This window comes from Salvelinus sp. IW2-2015, linkage group LG4q.2, assembly GCF_002910315.2.
Source record: "Salvelinus sp. IW2-2015 linkage group LG4q.2, ASM291031v2, whole genome shotgun sequence".
Taxonomy (NCBI): domain Eukaryota; kingdom Metazoa; phylum Chordata; class Actinopteri; order Salmoniformes; family Salmonidae; genus Salvelinus; species Salvelinus sp. IW2-2015.
In genome coordinates, this window is record NC_036843.1 from 22,216,298 (window position 1) to 22,239,863 (window position 23,566).

At 44.1% G+C, this 23,566-nt stretch overlaps 1 pseudogene; it reads right to left on the reverse strand.

Moving 5' to 3' along the window:
* Positions 1–4,316: 4,316 nt before the first annotated feature.
* Positions 4,317–13,437, reverse strand: LOC111963483 (cyclin-K-like; annotated as a pseudogene).
* Positions 13,438–23,566: the final 10,129 nt, after the last annotated feature.

Here is a 23,566-nt window from a genome sequence, read left to right on the forward strand (position 1 = left end):
GGGGAATGTTATAGGATAAAGCAAGCCATTGTGAATGTCCCTGGGCAGCGCGGGGAATGTTATAGGATAAAGAACCATTGTGAATTCCCTGGGCAGCGCGGGAATGTTATAGGATAAAGAGCCATTGTGAATGTCCTGGGCAGCGCGGGGGAATGTTATAGGATAAAGACCATGTGAAGTCCCTGGGCAGCGCGGGGGAATTTTATAGGATAAAGAGCCATTGTGAATGTCCCTGGGCACGCGGGGAATGTTATTGGATAAAGATCCCATTGTGAATGTCCTTGGGCAGCGCGGGGAATGTTATTGGGCAGCGCGGGGGAATGTTATAGGATAAAGAGCCATTGTGAATGTCCCTGGGCAGCGCGGGGGAATGTTATAGGATAAAGAGCCATTATGAATGTTCCTGGGCAGCGTGGGGGAATGTTATTGGATTGAGAGCCATTGTGAATGTCCCTGGGCAGCAGGGGGGGGGGCGGTCAGGGACTGGTTCACCAGCCACAATAACTTCACAGTTGTATACTTGCACCCTTACTCCCCACTTCTCAATCCGATTGAGGAATTATTTACAGCTTTGGCGTTGGAAAGTGTATGACCGCCAACCACATGCCCGCCTGCCTCTTCTGCAAGCAATGGAAGAGGCATGCAGCGACATTGAGGTGGGGTCAGTCCAGGATTGGATACGGCTGTCACGTCCGTCATTTAAATGAGTGGACCAAAGCGCAGCGTGCGTAGAGTTCCACATATTTATTTCAGTGAAACTTCAAAGAATAAACGAACATGCAGTACATAATGCACATTAGCACTAAACGAAACAATATCCCACAACGCAGGTGGGAAAGGGCCACACTAAGTATGATCCCCAATTAGAGGCAACGAACATCAGCTGCCTCCAATTGGGAACCATACTCACACCAACATAGAAATGAAAGACTAGAACACCACCTAGTCACGCCCTGACCTAGAACCCCGAGGGCTCTCTATGGTCAGGGCGTGACAACGGCAAGGTGATATTTTCCCCATTGCCTAGCCAGGGATGACATTGCTTGTGATGTGGATGAGGTGATGTGGCCTTACAATACTATTTTTTGTTTACCATTGCACTGTAATTTTACTGTAATTATTTTTCTTTCCGTGGGTTTACAGTAACATTGTATTGATTACTGTACTGTAATTCTACTTTTCTTTGTGTTTTTCTGTTGTTGTAAAAACCTGCAATGGCAAAAGAAATGAGCTGTATATATTTTTTTCAGAAGCCTTTCTATTTTTGTGTTCATTGAAATGTGAGTAGATTTACTGTACTGGACAATCTTTCACATAAGCCTGTATAAAACTAAAAAGGTTTACAAAGTACTAAAGACAAGTGTTTTGTATAAAGTATAAATCAGTGTGTTGCTGCTTTGAAAGAGTAATTCAAATGGTGCATGTGTGTATCATTTTGTTGAAAAAATGCCATTTTGAAAAAGGATTGTTAGGTTTTGATTGCAAAGTTTCATTCTGACATAGTGAGGTGTTGTGTCTTATTTGGCTTGTGTGTAGAGTTTACACAATGAGCCAAATTCCGTAACAAGTGTGTAAGCAATCGCAAAAAACTAATGCTCATGATTTTGGAATGAGATGTTTGACGAGAAGGTATCCACATACTTTTGTCATTTAGGGTGTATATTCAAGCCATGGTATAGTGAAGTGTGGAAAAGGCTATAGGGTCACTCCTGACATGCAAACCGATATTTAATTTCAGAATTCGTTCAAATGAGGTTAATGTAAGTGTTAGGGTCAGTTTCCTAATAGCCTCAGAGTGCAGCTGCCATTTTCCTTCTTGGTCCCATTATTCCTTTGTACAGTAAACTCATCTAAAGGTTTTCATCTAAAATGACAAATAAACATGTTACCAAAAGGCTCATATAAAAACAGCCATAGTACAAACACCATTTTGTATTTAAAACTCACTAACAATGGAAGTTAATGGGTTGATTCTTGATGAGGCATGGCTGTGCTGAGTTTGGCGAAGGAGGTGTAGGGTTGCATTATTCCGGTAACTTTCCAAGGTTTTCAAAAAATCCTGCTTGGAGGATTCCAGATTTCCTGGTTATTCCCCTGCGATTCAAAGAATCTTTCAACCAGGATATCTATAAATCTGAGCATTTTGTCAAGAATTACAGAAATTGTGCAAACTTAGCAGATGACAGCTTCAAAGAGTTTATAAGGTCTGTCTCCTCAATTGGCCGTCTTAGTAACACTGGAGAGACATTTAAAATGTTAGTCATTTAGCAGATACTCTTTTCCAGCGCTACTTACAGGGTTAAGTGCCTTGCTCAAGAGGTACAGCAACAGATCTTTCACATAGTCTGCTCAGGGATCCGAACCAGCAACCTTTGGTTACTGGCCCAATACTCTAACTGTTGCCCAACTCCCCTGTAGTAGGAGACTGGTGTTGGTTTGGCACATCCAGTCTCACCCCCCACCTCATCCAAGCTCCTCAACTCAGGCCATCGATGAGGGGCATGCCAGGGGGCAGTGGAGGGGGTACCTAGCTCTGTCCTCCAGGGTGTGGGGGATAGCTGCTGGGAGGGACGCCCATCCCAGGCAGGTAGTCCCCGTGTCCCGGGGGCATACGTGGAAGGGGAGGGTAGCTGTGGTTGTACCCCGGCGGGGGGTAGGCAGGCGGAGGATAGGAGGACCAGACGGTGGGGCATTAGGGGGGTAGACGTGGCTGTGGTAAGCCAGGGGAGGGCCATACGATGAGGGGATGGTGATGTGGGACGGCCCTTCTGACTTCATCATAGACTGGAGGCTCTGGTAACCCTCTCCTGACATGTAGGAGCTGGGGATGCCCATGATGTAGCTGGATGGGGGTGGTGGAGCAGGGCAGTGAGGGAGGCTGGTGGAGGTCCTTTAGGGGGCTCCGCTGGGCCTCCTACCCCAGTTGGGTCAGTCTCTCCTGGGAGAGGTGCGGAAGGGTGGGAGGCTTGTGGTCTGCCGGGAAAAGGGAATTAGAGAACCCTTATAGAAAGACTTGTGTTCAACAACTCTGAATCAAACCACTTCACACCATGTTCTTACTTCAACACATGTGTACTTACAAACACACACACCACTTCCTAGACAGGCCATGAAAACAGAGCTGTTGGTGCTGCGAACGGTGCTCTTTCTAAGCAGAGTAGTTTGACAGCTGTAAGGCAGTTAGGCCGAGCGGTTAGGCAGGTCAGACATTAGAGGGTATCAAACAGGTCAGACAGTAGAGTATCAGACAGGTCAGACAGTATCAGAGGCCATACAGTAGAGTATCAAGTATGTCAGACAGTAGAGTATCAGGCAGTAGAGTATCAGGCAGGTCAGACAGTAAAATACCAGGCAGGTCAGACAGTTGAGTATCAGGCAGTAGAGTATCAGGCAGGTCAGCCAGTATCAGATAGGCCATACAGTAGTGTGTCAGGCAGGTCAGACAGTTGAGTATCAGGCAGTAGTGTATCAGGCAGGTCAGACAGTACAGTCGTGGCCAAAAGTTGAGAATGACACAAATATCAATTTTCACAAAGTCTGCTGCCTGAGTTTGTATGATGGCAATTTGCATATACTACAGAATGTTATGAAGAGTGATCAGATGAATTGCAATTAATTGCAAAGTCCCTCTTTGCCATGTAAATGAACTGAATCCCCCAAAGACATTTAAACTGCATTTCAGCCCCGCCACAAAAGGACCAGCTGACATCATGTCAGTGATAATCTCGTTAACACAGGTTTGAGTGTTGACGAGGACAAGGCTGGAGATCACTCTGTCATGCTGATTGAGTTCGAATAACAGACAGGAAGCTTCAAAAGGAGGGTGGTGCTTGGAATCATTGTTCTTCCTCTGTCAATCATGGTTACCTGCAAGGAAACACGTGCCGTCATTATTGCTTTGCACAAAAAGGGCTTCACAGGCAAGGATATTGCTGCCAGTAAGATTGCACCTAAATCAACMATTYATCGGATCATCAAGAAYTTCAAGGAGAGCGKTTCAATTGTTGTGAAGAAGGCTTCAGGGCGCCCAAGAAAGTCCWKCAAGCGCCAGGACCGTCTCCTAAAGTTGATTCAGCTGCGGGATCGGGGCACCACCAGTACAGAGCTTGCTCAGGAATGGCARCAGGCAGGTGTGAGTGCATCTGCACGCACAGTGAGGCGAAGACTTTTGGAGGATGGCCTGGTGTCAAGAAGTGCAGCAAAAAAGCCACTTCTCTCCAGGAACAACATCAGGGACAGACTGATATTCTGCAAAAGGTACAGGGATTGGACCTGTCTCTTATACACATCTAGATGTGTATAAGAGACAGGCTGAGGACTGGGGTCATTTTCTCTGATGAATCCCCTTTCCGATTGTTTGGGGCATCCGGAAAAAAGCTTGTCCAGAGAAGAGAAGATGAGCGCTACCATCAGTCCTGTGTCAKGCCAACAGTAAAGCATCCTGAGACCATTCATGTGTGGGGTTGCTTCTCAGACAAGGGAGTGGGCTCACTCACAATTTTGCCTAAGAACACAGCCATGAATAAAGAATGGTACCAACACATCCTCCGAGAGCAACTTCTCCCAACCATCCAGGAACAGTTTGGTGACGAACAATGCCTTTTCCAGCATGATGGAGCACCTTGCCATAAGGCAAAAATGATAACTAAGTGGCTCGGGGAACAAAACATCGATATTTTGGGTCCATGGCCAGGAAACTCCCCAGACCTTAATCCCTTTGAGAACTTGTGGTCAATCCTCAAGAGGTGGGTGGACAAACAAAACCCCACAAATTCTGACAAACTCCAAGCATTGATTAGGCAAGAATGGGCTGCCATCAGTCAGGATGTGGCCCAGAAGTTAATTGAAAGCATGCCAGGGCGGATTGCAGAGGTCTTGAAAAAGAAGGGTCAACACAGCAAAAATTGACTCTGCATCAACTTCATGTAATTTTCAATAAAAGCCTTTGACACTTATGAAATGCTTGTAATTATAAGTCAGTATTCCATAGTAACATCTGACAAAAATATCTAAAGACACTGAAGCAGCAAACTTTGTGGAAATGAATATTTGTGTCATTCTCAAACTTTTGGCCATGACTGTAGAGTATCAGGCAGGTCAGACAGTATAGTATCAAACAGTAGAGTATCAGGCAGGTCAGACAGTAGTGTATCAGGCAGGTCAGACAGGTCAGACAGTAGTGTATCAGGCAAGTCAGACAGTAGAGTATCAGGCAGTATCAGACAGGCCAGACCGTAGAGTATCAGACAGGCCAGACCGTAGAGTATCAGACAGGCCAGACTATAGAGTAGCAGACAGGCCAGACCGTAGAGTATCAGACAGGCCAGACAGCAGAGTATCAGGAAGGTCAGACAGTGTTCTGGATCCTGTCCACCATGGGGTTATGATGCAAGAAGATCCCTCAGCCCTTAAACGCACATACTCTCATGCCTCTCTCTAACGACTGTGGTGTGTGTGATGATTAATATCCATCTATAAACCACATGTTAATCTACAGGCTTGCAATAACCAGCCAAGAGAGCTGTGTGTGTGTGGTGTGGCATGCGTGTGGCCTAGCAGTTAAGAGCGTTGGGCCAGTAACCAAAAGGTTGCTGGTTTGAATCCCAGAGCCGACTAGGTGAAAAATCTGTCGATGTGACCTTGAGCAAGGCACTTAACCCTAATTGCTCTGGATAAGAGCATCTGCTAAATGACTAAAATGTCAAATGTATGTGTCTATATTCCCTGCCTATCTAAAAGCTTGTGATTTGAACCGGTAGACTACAGAGAATCCCTACACTAAGTCTGATATCTAATAAGTGCTCGTCATATTTCTGCATGGCCTGGTCTGGACACCTCTCCCTCTCAGCCAATCAGAGGACACCTATCGTTCTCTCAGCCAGTCAGAGGAGACTAGTCAATACCAGCAGCTAAACACTTCTTCCTCCTCAGCTCAGCTAGCTCCTCCAGGGACCAGTTGCTTCATTGTCCTAAATTACATCCTATTCCCTAAATAGTGCACTAATTTTGACCTGAGCCCTAGGGTAGTGCATCATACAGGAAATATGGTGCCATTTGGGACACATCCCAGGGGCTTCTCTACCACTTAGCAGGAATGCCATGTGTCAATAATTTATTCTGCAACATGAGACATTACAGTAGTGAGTAGACAGATATATGCAGCATTAACACCATTCCAACACTGCACAAGTGCTCATTTCAATAAGGGAATAGGTAAAACAATAAGGCTGATGGACAGGGGACTGTCTATATAAAACTTCACAAGATAGTATGCATTTCCTTGAGCTTTCATTTCTATTTTGATCTACCGTTGATGTTTCCTCTGGAAACCCACAGGTGCACCAGTTGTTGCACTGGTGTTAAGAGTTAGTGAGTCTGGTGGTCCTCTGAGTGGGCTCACCCGAGAGGGGTTGTGCTGTGGGTAGAGGGGGCATCGGAAGCTCCAGCCTGGGGATCTTAGAGCCCACTGGCTCTGGAAGAGAGAAAGAGAGAGAACAATATGTCACACTAACATACCTACTGTTATGAATCATATGAATCCTTGGCAGCCATACGTGTCCATGGAATCATCTAGAGTCTGTGCCAGAGAAAAGGTTAATGTGCTCACCAGGTGCTTCACTTTCTTCTGTAGGAGACCATATCTAAACCACAACAAGGGCAATGGGTGTCAAAACAACTCAATTGAGTTCATCTGATCATAAAAAGAGCATGATGCTCTGTCCTGTCTCTTATACACATCTAGATGTGCCCTCACAAGAACCTTTTAACTCAAGTGTCAAACTCACGTGGGCTCGTTTGAGCTGGCGAGGAGGGCTGGCCTGGGGCGAGACCTTCTTGCTGAGTGGTGGCAGGACGGGGGGGGGGGGGGAGCTGGGTGAGAGTCTGCAGCTGCTGGGGAGTGCTGGAGGTCTGGGGCATCTGCTGCTTGCCCTGGGAGTACAGGTCTAGGATCTGGTGGCAGATGTCATTAATGAGGAGTGCATTTCATAACTATGGATCTAAATGATGGTACTACATGGGTAATGATACTAACATAGTAATAAACAAACAGTCCACAAACGGAAGTTAAGAGGGGTAAAAGTAGCCTCGGAGCCACCCTGATCTCGTTAACTTATTATTATTGTTTATTTTTTGTACCTTTATTTAACATGGGAAGTCAGTTAAGAACAAATTCTTATTTACAATGATGGCCTACCAAAAGGCCTCCTGCGGGGACTGGGATTAAAAATAAAAATGTTGAACAAAACATCACGACGAGAGACAACACTACATAAACAGAGACCTAAAACAACAACATAGCATGGCAGCAACATGACAACACAGCATGGTAGCAACACAACATGGCAGCAGCACAAAATGGTAGCAGCACAGAGCATGGTACAAACATTATTGGGCACAGACAACAGCACAAAAGGCAAGAAGGTAGAGACAACAATACATCACGCGAAGCAGCCACAACTGTCAGTAAGAGTGTCCATGATTGGGTCTTTGAATGAAGAGATGGATATAAAACATGAATGATACGTGAATTGTTCACAAACTGTGCAGCGAACCATTCATGTATCATTCATGAACCATTCATGAAAGCTTGTGAGATCTGGATGAAACAGGCTTGCAATTATATATGCTTTTGTTTTTAACATTTAAAACATCCTGCACAAATGCCATAAACCCACACAACTGTTTCATAGAGAAAGACCAGCCAGTCCCACCTTCCAGCAGCTCCACTGGGACATCCTGGACAAACTGCTCCAACCAGCGCCGTGAAAACTGCTTGGACGTCAACCCCTGGATGTCAAACTAACACAGCCGGCCGGCCAGGTACATGACTGCTACAGCTATGATCTTTGGCTCCCACTGTAGGGACAGCATGGTGCACAAGCTGAGGGGAGAGGAGCGAGAGGTGTGTCCATCACTCACAGGACACATATTCATAAAGCATCATTCATAAAGCATCTCAGAGTAGGTGTGCCGATTTAGGATCAGTTTTGCCTATTAAATCATAATGATTAAGAAGGGGGACCTGATCTTAGATCAGCACTTCTTCTCCGAGACGCTTTGTGACTATCTGACCTGATTGCATCATCGTAGGCACATGGGTATCGATGTACTTTCATGGTTCTGCTAAGTTATGCATCCATGTACAGTCAACTGCTCACCTGTCTTTCACAAAGGTCCAGGCCATCTGAACTAGTTTCTGGACTTTGTTCTTATCACCTGAAACAGATCAGAAATACTTCAGATCTGTGAACAGAAAGAGGTGAATGATTTTAGGGGTAGTTTTAATAGACTAGATCAGATTATTGTTTTAGATAAACTGTAGTCCCCAATTCCCACTATAGGGCCGACTTGTTACACTGTGCTGACTGGGTACATATTTTCACTTCACATTGTCATTTTCCAGCACAGTTCCAGCAACTACAGTATCAGTAACTATGGTGAACAACTCAGCCCTAGTGCCAAATCGGGTAACTTTCTAGAAATCCCAGTTGGAGTCCAGGAATATTCCAACCAGGATTTCTTGAAAACCCGAGAAAATGTAGGAAAGTTAGTGGAATTTTGCAACCCTAATCAAGCATATGTATCTGCGTACCTTTGAGCTGCTTGGCGTAGCGGAGCAGGAACTGTTAGGGGTGCTCTACCTGCAGGTCAAACTTAATGATCTGCAGCAGGATCCTCTCCAACACCATCACCTCCTCCTGTACAGGGACAGAGTCATGGAAAATATTGTGACCAGGAAGTATTTTGGATTCAGACTATAAGGGTGTGAATGTTTAAACGTTAGAACGAAGTTGGTATCCTTAACGTCATCGAAAAATCCCTGTTTTTTTAGTTTTCTTCCCACATAATTAAAATCACAAAACTTTATTTTCGTTGTTATAGCAGACATGCTATAAAGGGCCTGGGAAAGTCAAATGAAACCAGAGCGGAAGAGGTGAGCTTTAAGCTACTTGGTGAATTTGCAAGGCAAGACATTGGGAGATGCAGATTACCAAAACATATGAACCCACTTTCACCTGCGTCTCCCGCCTGCTCGGTCTCTTTCCTAATAATGCAAGTGTGTCTTCGGTCTGTTGCATGTAGAATATCCTAGTCTTGTCATGGCACCGATGTCCTCAGGTCAGTCTTGCGAGCATGGGGTAGCCTACTCTTCATTTTTGCCTCATATGAGATGACAGTATGCTACCGGTAGCCTGTATCAATTACCCTTTTCCAACATAATGGAATGTCATGCCAAACAGGGTGTCCCCTTGCATCACAATGGGATTTGTGAGAAAGGATGAAATGGGATTTGTGAGAAAGGATGAAAGTGAGAGAGGGAGGTGGGAAGAGAGTGGAAGACAGAGAGAGAGATGGAGAGAAACAGAGAAAGACAGCAGTGCAAATATACTTAGACTAGAGTATTTCAACCACTCTTCTGTTCCAACTTGCTAGGCAATATTATCTACCTATGGGGGAAGGGTGGCCAGCCACACAGGAGTGTGATGTTTACTAAGGAGGAGAAGGAGGCCGTGTTGACCGAGATGCATGCTGGCCATTTCAGAGTGAAGTGCATGATTGCCAAAATCAACCTACTCTTCTTCTGACGGGGAATTGTCAAGGAGGGGGACAGCTGGGCAAGTGAGATAACCTTTTGTTAATCAATCACATTCTATTATATCTGAAATTATTATGATTTCAATGAATGTCATATCAGAGAGCACACAATGTTTCAATTTGTAACTTTTTGCTTAAAGGTCAGTACCTGTCTAGCCTGCCAGAAGATTGAGAGGGTGAAGACTGTGGTGCCGGAGTTGAAGCCCATCAAAGTTGTTTCACCATGGCACATGATCGGTAAGTGTCCCAATAAACATTTAGCCCTGATAAGTTGTTCTGTAATGGTTTCATTATTTGACCACAGCAGAGTTCAGTATTATAGAATGTGTGTGTCAGTATCCTTACAAATATGAACATCTACTATATGACAAAGATACAGGTAATAAAGTAATCTTCTCTCTAACACATTAAATGTTAGGGGTGGACCTCATCGGACACTGCACGAAATCCAAGAATGGCAACAGCTGGTGTCTGACGGTGACCGATGGGTGAAGGCAATACCCATTAAGGTCAGTACAGGAAGAGTACGTGCTGAACTCTAAATTCACTTCTGTAACCCATTAAAAAGGGTGTTTGGAACCAAAAATGTATTTTAGTTTTGTATGACACCCCTCAAGGAGAAGACTGGCGAGGCCACCTCCAAAGCGATGATGGACATCTTCAACACCCACAGTGTTTGTTTTTCCATGGTACATAAGACATATTTCAATATCTTACATTGTCAATAGATATCACCTTCCTACCCACTCCTCCAGGTTTGGTGAATGGACCACAAGTCCCTTGATTGGTACCAGGAAGGGTGGGAGAACAACCTGAAGGTAATTCACTTTGCACACAACAGCAGCATCCAGGCCTCCGAGTACAGACGGGAGCCGCAGCTGTTGACTGAGGTAAACAATGCAATTGCATACACAATTATTACATATACTGAGTCTTTCAAATGTGTGATTGACTTAGCGCTGTTGTTGGTCTATTGCTATTTTTGTATAACGTCTGTGCTCTGAGTCAGAGGGGGACCAGCTTGAGGTAGACTATACCTTGCAAAAGTGTTGAAATGTACATATCTCCCATTTATAACACTGCACTAATCCATCCCATTCTCACTGTAGAGTGTAACCTGTGTGTTTGCTTGTTTACGTCTCTGTCTCTGTTCCCTTTAACTCTGCTCCTGTTCTCCAGGACCTAGAAGTTCTGCCCAACACCCAGACGTGGATCCACCTAATGTCCTCCATTACCAACCACCCTCCAACATTTCATTACATCATCTACAGCTACAGTTATTGTCATGTCTGCTCAAAAAGTTTTGTTGCTCTATCATACTAGGCACATAATATGTGAGATACACAGATTAACTAAAAACACGAGCACTGCAAACACTCAGAACAAAGTCAGCAGCAGTGCCTGGACTTTGCAGTCTCCCTTCTGAGACTGGCTGGCTGTTGAGAACAAGTGACAGGCAGAACCTCCCACCCACACAGCAACCACCTCTTCAAAATGCCACACACCAGAATTCAGTATTTTAGTATATGATTGCCATGTGAGTGTACAAAAAAATCTGTGAAAATAATGACAACGGCACCAAAAAATATCAACGTTTATGTATTACAATCTTAAATATTGCCAGGTTGGTTTTCAAAGCTGTTTCACAAGGTGTTCATTATTGTAAGTTATCCTTTGATGTTATTTATTTGTTGCACATGATTCATTGTTGTATCCTGGAACCTACAATAGATACATATATATTCAACCACAAGGGTGTACTAATGAGCTATGCAATATAGAAAATTAATCCTAATAGAGGACTACTGAAATCATATTAATTCAGTGTAGATAAGGGAAGGGCAGGTTAAAATAAAAACATGACTGCCAGACAAGCCAGTGTATGAATCAAATGGATTTGCATAAGAATGGAGTGGAAATCAGCTGACTTTGTGATCTGTAAAATAACTAATGTGTCAAGCAGATTAGACGTTCTCTTTGCCATTTCCGTAGCAACGTTTAAGACATGGATTTCATGTTGTCATGTTAAAACAAGGTACCCAAAAGTAGTTAAGTAATGTTTTCATTTTATTAGCTAAACCAAACTTGTTCAAACAACGAAATTGTTGCAGAAATCAGCCTTGTTTGCATAGATGATGAAAATAATGTAATTTAGGCTGTAATGATCTCCAAAATTCTAATCATTAGGTCATCACACCGTTGTTAAGGCAACGAACATTAATAGTTTATCGTATCCCATTGTGACGCAGAGGGGGACACTTTTTGGCTAGGGGACATTATTTGGCATGACAGGTCCCTTGAAAGTGCCTCGGCTACGGCATGTTTGTTTGTCTGTTAGGCTACACTACGTTTTTTAAACACGACATGAAACCTTCGCTGGTGATATGAACGGCCGTTTCTGTAGCGGGATTAAAGTCCATCACTTGGCAACCAGAACTGTCAATCAAATAATCTCGAGCTGCTGCATGCAGCCTGCTTTCTGCGCGCAGACCACTCTCTCCTAAAAAAGTAGTTTAAAGTTGGTTAAATAGCATGACTTTACAACACTTTTAGCTACCCTACCTTAAAAAAACAACACAGCAGCACATCAATCAGTAATGTTTATTGTTGTCAGGGAAAAAATAAATAACATTTTACACCAGAGCAGAATTCTACTGTCTGAGAATGGTACAGACCTGATGTGGCACTTTTTTGTTGTTGTCTGAAAAGTTGTCAATTGTCGCTATGGACATGTTACTGTAGCTGTGTTCTATGTCTGTAAAGGGTCGTGGTAGATAGAGCTTCATTGTCTGGCTCTGGCGGTCATACATAATAGAACCATTATTCTACATTGTAAACTGACATGGAATTTTATGATTTTTCCTTATTGTTTTCAAAGAAAAACTATTTAAAAAATGGCAGTTTAAACGTGAAGCAAAATTGTTAATTTGTCACATCCCTAATTCAGACCCTGTCCTTCGCAGGGATGGAAATATAATTTACTACCCAGTCAGTGGTCACAACTTTATACTAGCACAGCGCTTCCCAAACCCAGTCCTGGGGACCTCAAGGGGGGCACGTTTTGGTTGTGGCCCTAGCACTACACAGCTGATTAAAATAATCAAAGCTTGATGATGAGTTGGACATTTTAATTAGCTGTGTAGTGCTGGTGAGGGGGTGAACACGTTTAATGCAATGGACACATCCATTCGATGGACGAGGTACCCTCAATATCAAAGTACCAACTATTACTGAATATATAACATCTTGTAATCCAGACAATTGCAAAAGGTTAAGTTAGTTTACACACTTGGGGAGGCTCTCACCTTTGGGTCATCTCCAAACTGAGCGAACTGTATATCATTCAACAGGCTGCGAGCCGTCTTGATGTCTTTACATTTCTTGGGGGTCTCTTCCACTTTACCTGCCAGGAATAGACCGCAACCCCCAGTCACCTGTAGAGACGTAGCTTTCGTTAGCTGGGTATAGATAGTCGAACAAAAAAGATAGCACAGCCACAAATGAACATGGGAAACCCTATTCAACCTGTGACAACGATTTCCATTGTAAAGGGCTCATCGGAACCATCTTTAACATAGCCAAGTCTGGTCAAAAGCATGAGTTGTACACTGTGCATACTTACATATCTGGGGAACTGCTTGAAACATGTACAAGCGATAGAAGTAGATGATCCCTGTAGCCAATGTGTCATCGTGTCTGGTCACAGGGTTAAGGAACTGAAGTTACTGTAACAGCAATGTGGATAATGAAATACAATTGATAAACAATAAATACATTATTCCGACAACCATGACGCTGGACTAGTTTACTCTCCTGCCTGCCAAAAACAAATCATGTCGCCTGAATCGTTCTTCTTCTGCTTGCTTTATATGGCGGTTGGCAACCCAACTTTAAGTTGCATTACCGCCACCAACTGGACTGGAGTGTGGACCAGAGACAGGGAAGGTGTAAATCCTACTCAAAATTCTAGTCTCCTTAAGAAAACGAAATACATAATTAAATACTACATCCCCTGAAGATTTCCCCAGCAGTTCGCTTAATCTTGGGTCTTCATCTCCATTACTCCTTAAATCTAATAACAATAACTCCCTTTCCCTCCCATATTGCTGGCACTGAAATATAACATGTTCCACTGTCTCCATCTCCTCCTGACAATGATCACACCTCGGAGTCTGATGTTTTCCTACCAATTTCAATGTACTATTGAGCCTGGTGTGTCTCAGCCTTGTCATTACTTTCCTCCCTTCTCTCTCGACCTGATGACCTCCCTGCCCCCAACTTTTCCTGAATCTTCTACAGGTGTCTTCCCTTTCTCTTCCCTTTCCCACAACTCTTGCCTTTTGTTTTTAACCACTGTTTTTATCAACCCCTTGGCTTCTGCTTTACTGATTGACAGTTCCATCTCAACATTAGATGTTTGAGAGCCTGCTTGGTGATAACATCCACCTCCTCATTCCCCTCTACTCCCACATGAGCTGGTAAACAGAGGAACATCACAAATACCCATCTGTCTCACCCTATACAAGCACTGCAAAACCTCATACAATACATCCTGTCTGCTCCAAGACACAAATTAATTTAAGCTCAACAGTGCTGCACAGGACTCAGAGCAGATGACTACCCTGTCTGGCTTCACCTCCTCCACCTAGTCTGCAGCCAAGAGTATGGCCAGCAACTCCATTGTGTCACTGCCACCTTAAACTCAGGAACACAAAAAGCTGCGCCTGTCCTCCCTGCTTTAGGGTCCTAAGATCCATTTGTGAATATATTAAAGAAAGCATAGTACTGTGTTCTTAAATGTTCACTTACAACTGAATCTACTCCTTCCTCAACAGCTCTTAGCCTCTCAAGCAACCCTAGATATATCACTGGCTGAAGGAGAAACCAAGGTGGGATAGCAGGAAGAACCACAGAGGGGCTAAACTCCCTCCCAAACAGCCCCATCTCTCTAACCATGCCATTGCCTATCCACCAAAAACATGTATTCAGATTTTGTTCATGTTCCCAGCACTCTAGGAGTACATTTTTTGTAGGATGTGTAACCGTATGTCCTTGTAGATTATCCAATATGTTAGTTGTTGTCTTCTTAACAAAGAGGGGGTCAAAATCAAAAGTAACAGTCAGTATCTGGTGTGGCCACCAGCTGCATTAAGTACTGCAGTGCATTTCCTCCTCATGAACTGCACCAGATTTGCCAGTTCTTGCTGTGAGATGTTACCCCACTCTTCCAAGGCACCTGCAAGTTCCCGGATATTTCTGGGGGGAATGGCCCTAGCCTTCACCCTCCGATCCAACAGGTCCCAGACGTGCTCAATGGGATTGCGATCCGGGCTCTTCGCTGGCCAGGGCAGAACACTGACATTCCTGTCTTGCAGGAAATCACGCACAGAATGAGCAGTATGGCTGGTGGCATTGTCATGCTGGAGGGTCATGTTAGGAGGAGCCTGCAGGAAGGGTACCACATGAGGGAGGACGATGTCTTCCCTGTAACACACAGCGTTGAGATTGCCTGCAATGACAAGCTCAGTCCGACGATGCTGTGACACACCGCCCCAGACCATGACGGACCCTCCACCTCCAAATTGCTCCCGCTCCAGAGTACAGGCCTCGGTGTAACGCTCATTCGTTCGACGATAAACGCAAATCCGACCATCACCCCTGGTGAGACAAAACCGTGACTCGTCAGTGAAGAGCACTTTTTGCCAGTCCTGTCTGGTCCAGGGACGGTGGGTTTGTGCCCATAGGCGACGTTGTTGCCGGTGATGTCTGGTGAGGACCTGCCTTACAACAGGCCTACAAGCCCTCAGTCCAGCCTCTCTCAGCCTATTGCGGACAGTCTGAGCACTGATGGAGGGATTGTGCGTTCCTGGTGTAACTCGGGCAGTTGTTGTTGCCATCCTGTACCTGTCCTGCAGGTGTGAGGTTCGGATGTACCGATCCTGTGCAGGTGTTGTTACACGTGGTCTGCCACTGCGAGGACGATCAGCTGCCCGTCCTGTCTCCCTGTAGCGCTGTCTTAGGCGTCTCACAGTACAGACATTGCAATTTATTGTCCTGGCCACATCTGCAGTCCTCATGCCTCTTTGCAGCATGCCTAAGACACGTTCACGCAGATGAGCAGGGACCCTGGGCATCTTTCTTTTGGTGTTTTACGGAGTCAGTATAACGGCCTCTTTAGTGTCCTAAGTTTTCATAACTGTGACCTTAATTGCCTACCGTCTGTAAGCTGTTAGTGTCTTAACGACCGTTCCACAGATGCATGTTCATTAATTCTTTATGGTTCATTGAACAAGCATGGGAAACCGTGTTTAAACCCTTTACAATGAAGATCTGTGAAGTTATTTGGATTTTTACGAATTATCTTTGAAACACAGTGTCCTAAAAAGGGGACATTTCTTTTTTTGCTGAGTTTAGCTTTTTTAAAGATGTCTGAGCTGCTGACCCATATGCTACACTTCCATAATCCAGTGATGACCATGACAGTGCTATATATAGTATTTTCAACACCAATCCATCTGCCCCCCACTACATTCCTGACAGGCAATATTTTCTTTCCTTTGACAACTACTCAAAGGAATTCCAGTGTCAAACCAGATCCCCAGGAACCTAAACACTCCCACCCTCTCCAGACTCCTTCTATATAGTTTCAAGTATATTTCCTCCCCAACCTTCCAGAAATAAACACAGTCTGTGTTTTCTCAAATGACACATCCCTGGGGGGTACCTTTATCTACTTCATAGCTTTTTGACATAGAGCCCCTCACCCTCACTTGTATTGATCGCCCAAAAATACAATCTTTTATCCTTCCTCCAACCCCCATGATATCCTTATTTGCCTGTGCCATCCGTATGACTGACTCAAGGCACAGTACAGGATCCACTGTTCCCCTGCCTTTCCTGACCCCACTTTCATCTGGTGACATTAGTCCTCTACTCTCTAGAAAGTATGTCAGCCTTTCTGTTATCATCCTTTCCATAAGTTTACATACACGAGATGTCAATGTTATCGGTCTATAGCTTGAAAGACGAGTAGGGTCTTTCTCTGGTTTCCGTAGCGGCACTACTACAGCCTGCTTCCAACTTCCAGGCAGTTTCCCTTCCTGCCACATGTTATTGTAAAGGTCCAATACTTTCCCCATTGCAGTGTCACTGAGATGAGCCATCATGATGTAACACATCTCATCTTCCCAGGTGATGATACCCCAGCTTTAGCTAATGATCTCTTCATCTCAGCCATCGTAAAAAAAAAAGGGTCATTCAATGCATCCCCCACCATCTCTCTCTGTTCCAGGACCCCCGGATGTTCTCCTCTAACCCCATCTCCCACGCTGCCCCTCTTCTGTCAGATTATTTGAGCTGTGCACCTTCACAAATGCCTGGGCTAAAATCTCTGCTTTCCCTATATCTCTCACTGCAACAGTCTCCTGTCATCCTATCCTGCCACACTGATTCCAGACCTGCTCTCTTATTTGTACATAGAGGTTATGGGGAGGAACGATGTTGTAAGTAACTGACACAGGTCTTGGTAGTGGTGGTCAGCTAGTGAAGAGGTCCCAATGTCACGTACCGTCTTCCTGCTGAATTTGAATCGTGGGAAAACCCAGGTTATAGTTAACACTCCAAGTGAAAAAATACACAAGAGCCAGTCTTCAGAACAGGAGACTAAACGTCACAGCCACAGGCCCGCTCATGACTTTGAGCAAGAAATGGACTTTCAGGAGTTAAATGGACTTGACATAGGGAGAGTCAATGTGGGAGGTTTTGAAAACTAAGGTAGGATTTTTTTTTTACCTTCACAGTAAAGAACAAGTTTGTAATCTGAATATGTGCTTCTTATTATCACATAGGCAGGAGATCTCTATATTCTCATACATGTGTTCTACTGTAGCCTACATTGATTTATTTTATTTGAAGTTATAATATAATATTCCGATATTGTGATATTTGTTCTACTGCTACATTGATGTCTTGAAAATGATCAGAAATGCAGGTCTAGTAAGCCCCACAGCTGAGTATGTAMGTATGCATATGGCCGGTGTTCTGCAGTGACGTCTAAGAATGTTGCTCTACATTGACGTTTACAACATTAGGCTATAAGAAATGCAGACTTGTGTAAGCCCCACAGCTATACTCAAGTATGTGGGCATACTGCAGTGATGTCAAAAATGCTTTGAATTAAATCAGCACCTTGAGAGTGCTGTCCGTTTCAACACCATAGATCGTAGGCTACTTGGCTGTGTACTGCTATGTAGTGTTTGACACTTTTTTCCCCTCAATGTGTTCCGGCACCTCAGAGCCCCCCGGATAATCCCCCTTCTCGCACTCACTATGTATTCTGGGACCTCCCGATTTACAAGTGAAGCACTGAGTACACATGATAGTGTACTGTAGGAATGAAGGTAGAAGATTCCTATTTGGGAAAGCGGAGTGGGGTCAGTGAACAGGAGCTGTCTCAGGTTGAGGTATAGAATTCAGATATAGAAACAGTGAGTGATGGAGTAGGAGGACCCGCAAGCATGTGCTACCCATGGGTACAGGGGGAGAAGGAGTAACGCAGTTCCCTGGTGATTACTACCCCCTCGTCCCCTCGTAGACTCCCTGGTGATTACTACCCCCTCGTAGATCCGGTGCAGATTCATTTCCAGTGACTGGGATAATCCTGGTTCCCCGGCCGTCTTTAAGACTCACAAGCCCTTTCTCAACCAGTAGTTCCTCGAACACTTGTCCATTTACAACAGTCCGTGACCCCCGCCAGAGCGTACTATGAGCATTAAAATCCCCACACCACATTACATGTCTCCTATCTTTACCTTCTACACCCAAGGGCCATCAATTCTAGTCTCTTACACGGGTTGTAAAAGTTCACAATTACCATATTCCCCCTCCCAACCACACGTCTACATACTTGTCGAGCTACGACCTACAATTAAGATTATCCTACCAACGGGACATTAAAAACTGTAACACCTTATGCTTCACCGAGACGAGGCTGAACGACAATACGGACAATATAGAGCTAGCGGGATTTTCCATGCGCCGGCAGAACAGAGACATTACCTCTGGTAAGACGAGGGGTGGGGGTGTGTGTCTATTTGTCAATAACAGCTGGTGCGCGATGTCTAATATTAAAGAAGTCTCAAGGTATTGCTCGCCTGAGGTAGAGTACCTTATGATAAGCTGTAGGCCACACTATCTACCAAGAGAGATCTCATCTATATTATTCGTAGCCGTCTATTTACCACCACAGAACGAAGCTGGCACCTCGACCGCTCTCAACCAACTCAATAATGCCTGCAAAGAAGAAAATGCTCACCCAGAAGTGGCGCTCCTAGTGGCCAGGGACTTTAATGCAGGAAACTTAATTTGGTAAAACTGTTTTTTTACCAGCATGTCACATATGCAAAAAAATCCTAGACCATCTTTACTCCAAACACAGATGTATACAAAGCTCTCCCCAGCCCTCCATTTGGCAAATCTGACCATAATTCTATCCTCCTGATTCCTGCTTACAAGCAAAAACTAAAGCAGGAAGTACCAGTGACTCGCTCAATACGGAAGTGGTCAGATGATACGGATGCTACGCTACAGGACAGTTTTGCTAGCACAGACTGGAATATGTTCCGGGATTCATCCAATAACATTGAGGAGTACATCACCTCAGTCATCGGCTTCATCAATAAGTGTATTGACGACGTCGTCCCCACAGTGACTGTACGTACATATCCCAACCAGATGCCATGGATTACAGGCAACATCTACACTGAGCTAAAGGCTACCGCTTTCAAGGAGTGGGAGACTAATCCGGACGCTGATAAGAAATCCCGCTATGCCCTGAGACGAACCATCAAACAAGCAAAGCGTCAACTTCCTGACGAGCCACCCCCAGGTGGTAAGAGTAGGTAACAACACATCTGCCACGCTGATCCTTAACACTGGGGCCCAGTGTGTACTTAGTCCCCTCGTGTATTCCCTGTTCACCCGCGACTGCGTAGCCAAACACGACTCCAACACCATCATTAAGTTTGCTAACGACACAACAGTGGTAGGCCTGATCACCAACAACGATGAGACGGCCTATAGGGAGGAGGTCAGAGAACTGGCAGTGTCGTGCCAGGACAACAACCTCTTCCTCAATGCAAGACAAAGGAGCTGATCGTGGACTACAGGAAAAGGCGGGCTGAACAGGCCCTCATTAACATTGACGATGCTGTAGTGGAGTGGGTCGAGAGTTTCAAGTTCCTCGGTGTCCACATTACCAACGAACTATCATGGCACAAACATACCAAGACAGTCGGGGAGAGGGGACGACAAAATCTTTTCCCCCTTTGGAGACTGAAAAGATTTGGCATGGGTTGTCGTGGAAAATTGCAAGATTATGTTATAATGCTTGTATTACATTATAATAGTTGTTACATTCGACAGAATAGAGTATTGTGTGTGTGTTCCACTGAGGATGGGTCTCTATGATAACACTGACAGAGGAGATTTACGATGTCTTTGGGGTGATAAAACCTAAAGAGCATCTCAGAGAACATGAGCTAATGGTTCTTAAATGGTAGTTTAAGTATAACTCTGACTGGTGTGTAGTTTGTAACTCTCCTCATTTGGTAAAGTAGAAATATGCCACCACAGGGTCCCCAGATCCTCAAAAGGTTCTACAGCTGCACCATTGAGAGCATCCTGACCGGTTGCATCATTGCCTGGTATGGCAACTGCTCGGCATCTGACCGTAAGGGGCTACAGAGGGCAGTGCGAACGACCTAGTACATCACTGGGGCCAAGCTTCCTGCCACCCAGGACCTATATAATAGGTGGTGTCAGAGGAAAGCCCATAAAATTGTCAGAGTCACCCAAGAGTCACCCAGTCACCCAAGTTATAGACTGTTTTCTCTCCTACCACACGGCAAGCAGTACCGGAACACCAAGTCTAGGAACAAAAGGCTCCCCCAAACCACAAGACTGCTGAACAATTAATCAAATCGCCACCGGACAATTTACATTGATCCCCCCCTCTTGTACACTGCTGCTCCTCGCTGTTTATTATCTATGCATAGTCACTTCACCCCCACCAACATGCACAAATTACCTCAACACCCACACGGTACCGGTGCCCCATGTATATAGCCTCATTATTGTAATTCTTATTGTGTTACTTTTTAAATACATTTTACCCCGTTTTTTCTCCCCAATCTCATGGTATCCAATTAATTGTTAGTAATTACTATCTTGTCTCATCGCTACAACTCCCGTAYGGGCTCGGGAGAGACGAAGGTCGAAAGGCATGCGTCCTCCGAAACACACCCCAACCAAGCCGCACTGCTTCTTAACACACGCCTCCAACCCGGAAGCCAGCCGCACCAATGTGTCGGAGGAAACACCGTGCACCCACGTAAACAATGTTACCGTTCTTGATTTGTATTGGTTGTTGGAAAGTGTGCTCTTCTTCATTTCTCTGCTATTGGCACATTTTTGACCGGTTTCAGATTTTTTAAGTGTTTTACAGCGAAAACACAATATAGCATTATATTAGCTTACCACAATAGCCAAACACACAACCACATTTATTCACCGCAAAGGTAGCGATCGCAAAAAAACAGCAAAAGATATAAAATTAATCACTAACCTTGACCAACTTCATCAGATGATAGTCCTATAACATCAGGTTATACAATACACTTATGTTTTGTTCGAAAATGTGCATATTTTGAGCTGCAAACCGTGGTTATACATTGTGAATATGTAGCATCGATTCACCAGAATCTCTGGAGAAATTTTGGACAGTCACCTAATCTAATCAAAGAACTCATCATAAACTTTACTAAAAAATACATGTTGGACAGCAAATGAAAGATACACTAGTTCTTAATGCAATCGCCGTGTTAGATTTAAAAAAATAACTTTACCATAACAAACAGCTTACGTTATAGCGAGACAGCGCCCGCAAAAAGGAAGGAAAGTACGACTAAACATTTTCCACAGAAATACGAAATAACATCATAAATGGTTCTTACTTTTGCTGAGCTTCCATCAGAATCTTGTACAAGGAGTCCTTGGTCCAGAATAAATCGTTGTTTGGTTTTAGAATGTCCTCTTCTCCTGTCGAATTAGCAACCTTAGCTAGCCAAGTGGCGCGAAGATGTCCATCTTCACCTAACGCAGAGAACGGAAAACTCCAAAACTCCCGATAAACGTTGAATAATCTGATAAAACTATATTGAAAAAACAAACTTTACGATGATATTATCACATGTATCAAATAAAATCAAAGCCGGAGATATTAGCCGTCTATACCGAACGCTTTTCAGAAGCCAATGCTGATGTCCTTCCCGCGCTTTGGTAGACAAAGGAAATAGTGGTCACGTCATTCCAAGAGCTCTTGTTCGACCTCAGATCAAGCTAGACACCCCATTCCACCTCCCACTGCCTGTTGACATCTAGTGGAAGGCGTATGAAGTGCATGTATATCYATAGATTTCAAGCAAATKAATAGGAAGGCCCTGGAACAGAGCCTCGATWTCAGATTTTTCACTTCCTGTCAGGAAGTTTTCTGCAAAATGAGTTCTGTTTTACTCACAGATATAATTCAAACGGTTTTAGAAACTTGAGAGTGTTTTCTATCCAATAGTAATAATAATATGCATATTGTACGATCTAGAATAGAGTACGAGGCAGTTTAATTTGGGCACGATTTTTTACAAAGTGAAAACAGCGCCCCCATATTGACAAGAAGTTTTAAGGGCTTGTAAGTAAGCATTTCCCGGTAAAGTCTACACTTGTTGCATTCGGCGCATGTGACAAATAAAGTTTGATTTGATACTCCTGTTCAATTATGAAAATTAACCAATACATGAATCCTGGCTGGACTGATTCTCAATCTTACTTAGGTCATCCTGTACATTTTCCTATGTCAGTCCTGTGATCCCAATATACCTCACTGCCTGCTCCACTATGATCTGTATCTTCATACAGTAAGACTGTCAGTCCTGTGATCCCAATATACCTCACTGCCTGCTCCACTATGATCTGTATCTTCATACAGTAAGACTGATTCTCAATCTTACTTAGGTCATCCTGTACATTTTCCTATGTCAGTCCTGTGATCCCAATATACCTCACTGCCTGCTCCACTATGATCTGTATCTTCATAGTCTTAGATTGTAATGTTTCTGAGCAATTGTTTGCTGCTGTCACAAATGTAACAGCCTTCTTCATGTCTACTACCAGTCTTGTGTTCTCCCCCATTCTGCTCCCTACATCACGCCCAACCTGCATCCCAACCTGCACTGGAATTCCGGCTCTTCTAGGTGCCCCGCTTGTTTCTGCGTGAACTACTGTACTACTACGGCTTCTGCATACAATATTTTACACTCACTCCTCCTGCTGCCCTTCCACCTGTCTTTTCATCACTGCACAAGCCCCATAGTTACAGCTCTTTAACTGTACCACGTCTCCACATTTCCCATATCCATATCCTCCCCCACATGTCTCACATCTCCTTTTGCCTTTACACAACGCTGCCAGATGCCCTTTGACAGATTACAGCAACGCAACAGTTTCGGAACAAACTCTGACATAGTAACTCATATATCCAATCCTATTTTTTTCTGTCTACAATTTCTTCAAAGTTTAGTAGCACTGACAGGCTATCTACCTTTTTCCCATCTGGTGTTAGCTGGAGGTTCTTTGCCTCAATAAGAGAGCCTCCCTTCAAGTGGTCCTTTATTTCAATTCAATTTAAGGGCTTTATTGGAATGGAAAACATATGTTTACATTGCCAAAGCAAATTAAATAGATAAACAAAAGTGAAATAAACTACACAAAACTAACAGTAAACATTACACTCACAAAAGTTCCAAAAGAATAAAGACATTTCAAATGTCATATTATGTATATATACAGTGTTGTAATGATGTGTAAATAGTTAAAGTACAAAAGGGAAAATAAATAAACATAAATATGGGTTGTATTT